At 43.4% G+C, this 2691-nt stretch overlaps 1 pseudogene; it reads left to right on the top strand.

Moving 5' to 3' along the window:
- Positions 1-1852: 1852 nt before the first annotated feature.
- Positions 1853-2318, top strand: LOC139004862 (10 kDa heat shock protein, mitochondrial pseudogene; annotated as a pseudogene).
- Positions 2319-2691: the final 373 nt, after the last annotated feature.

Genomic DNA, 2691 nt, shown 5'->3' with positions numbered 1-2691 from the left:
AGTTCTGTTCCCATGCACACCCAGACCACAGTGCAGAGCTTCTAAATGCTGTTCTCAGCAGATTCTAATGCAACTGCTTCCTTTCCTCTGGAAAAGTCAACTCTTGGGCTACTTTCACCAACCCAAAAGATGAAAATGGCACCATTTCTTACCAAAGCAAAGATAATTTTCACAGAATTTTTGTTTTTCTTCCTTTTTAAGAATAACGTCTGTATGTTACTGATTAAAAGTACTTGGGTGGAGGACCATGGGGGAATTTCTCATTGGCTTAGTTCAATTTCTAACATCTCTTACTAATTCTGATTTCATGGCTGCTGGATGACCTGTGGGAGAAGGCATGTGTTCATCTACCTTAAATCTTTTGATTATGAAGGTGATGGAACATGGAGCTTTTACCGCTGGTGCCAGGACTGAGATACAGACTGTCTCTGAAGGATCTAGCAATATCAAAAGGGATCCACGGGTAAGGAAACCAGGTTAATACACAGATACCGCTGCTGTTGGTTCCCTAGAAAGCAATTCTCAGCAGAATGTCCCCAAGAAGTCAATAAATATGTATGAAGTTCCTCCCACTGGCTTTGCGTGAGCGAAGCTGCTCTCTCCCTGGACTTGACTTTCTCCTTCCTTCTTTGATAGAATGACCTCCTTCTACTCCCACCAAGTCTCGAGGTCTTACTCACAAGACCAAACTCAAGTTAGCTCCTCAAGCAGGTATCCTGGGCAGATCCGGGTGACAAAAAGTTTACCATGATGTTTGCTTCTCTGGGGAATTCATTTGGAGATGTTGTTCTTCACCCTTCTCCCCATCCCCCCACCCCAAGACAGGTGCTCTTTCTCCAACCAAATCCCCAAGCCAACAGATGCATATTATACATAAATGTGAGTGACTAAGGCAGTGATGGCGAATCTTTTGAGCTCGGCGTGTCAGCATTTTGAAAAACCCTAACTTAACTCTGGTGCCGTGTCACATATAGAAATTTTTTGATATTTGCGACCATAGTAAAACAAAGATTTATATTTTTGATATTTATCTTATATATTTAAGTGCCATTTAACAAAGAAAAATCAACCAAAAAAATGAGTTCATGTGGTCACCTCTGACACGCGTGTCATAGGTTCGCCATCACTGGACTAAGGTATCTGTCAGGCACACTTCCATGTCTAAATATTTATTGGGCCATAGGGGAGTGGGGCAAGGAGTGGAGTGAAAGGAACAATTAAATGTTTCAGGAATCCTATATAATAAAGAGCTAATATGCTAATTAGACCGAATAGTCAAACGACCTTTGGATGACCTTCTGGATGAAGCCAGGGCTGCCAGGGCTTAGCCCCTTGCACAAATTTCATGCATCATGCCTCTAGTTATATATATATATAACTAGTTATATATATATAATGTTTTAAAAAAATCATTCTTCCTGGTTGTATTATAAATCAGCAAATTTCATGTCTTTATTTTCATGGATACAGATTTTTTACAGGAACACGTGGGAACATCTCCATGTTTGATATGCACACGCTGGAAATTGTAGGAAGACACAGATGGTTTCATATGCAGTGTCATCATCTACAGAGACCACGGGAGACTAAGCTGCACAAAATCTCAGCAAACAAAGCCAAGGAGATAAAATAGAGTGAAGGTTAGAAAGCCTGGTCATTAAATAATAAATTATTTTGATAATAAAACAGTGGTTTTTCAAGGTGAATACTGAATTTCTTTGGTCTCCTTCCCTCTGACATAGTTCTGTTCTATTTACTATGAGAAAAATACATTTTTAAAATGCTTTTCCCCAGGGCAGCTCTCTCCTGGCGGCCGCTGCGCGACAGTGGAGCACGGACGGACGGCGGGCTGGAGTCATGGCAGGACAGGCCTTTCGGAAGTTCCTCCCCCTCTTCGACCGCGTGCTGGTGGAGAGGAGCGCAGCGGAGACTGTCACCAAGGGGGGCATCATGCTGCCGGAAAAGGCCCAGGGGAAGGTACTGCAGGCCACCGTCGTCGCCGTGGGGTCCGGCTCCAAGGGATAGGGTGGAGAGGTTCAACCTGTTAGCGTGAAAGTTGGAGATAAAGTTCTTCCAGAATATGGAGGCACCAAAGTAGTTATAGACGACAAGGACTATTTCTTATTTAGAGATGGTGACATTCTTGGAAAGTATGTAGACTGAAATAAATCACTATTGGAATGGCATCACGTGAAACTGCCCATTCCATTGAAGTTCTGAAATCTTTCATCATGTAAATAATTTCCGTGTCACTTTTATAATAAACTAATCATATCCAAACTGATGACATCCAGTGTCTCTTAAAATTTAGTTTCACTGTACTGATATAAACATTTCCAAATAAAAACATGAATAAATGGTTAAAAAAATGCTTTTCCCCAAATTATTTACTTATTTATTCCATGCGTCTCTCCCCAGGCTTGGCTGGGGGCTCCTTGGCCTGCCCATTTGGGCTTCACGCCCTTCCTGCCTCCCTGTACTGCTGCAGAGTGAACTCTAGGGCCTTTGGCCCAAGCACAGATGCAAGCGAGGCAGAGAGACCGCCGATGGCAATGCAGCCAGGCTGACCTGGCTGTGCTGCACATCCCATAGGGAAATTCGCCAATCCCATGATCTTGAATCCTTGCCAGGCAGCCCCCAGCCAGCTCCCTCCTCCAAGCTCCTGCTCCTTGCTACCCAAGGCTATTGTTA

Source organism: Myotis yumanensis, unplaced genomic scaffold, assembly GCF_028538775.1.
Source record: "Myotis yumanensis isolate MYYU_CA2020_CCGP unplaced genomic scaffold, mMyoYum1.0.hap1 SCAF_3, whole genome shotgun sequence".
NCBI lineage: Eukaryota > Metazoa > Chordata > Mammalia > Chiroptera > Vespertilionidae > Myotis > Myotis yumanensis.
The sequence above is the reverse complement of the archived record's forward strand: the minus strand, read 5'-3'. Positions and strand labels throughout refer to the sequence as shown.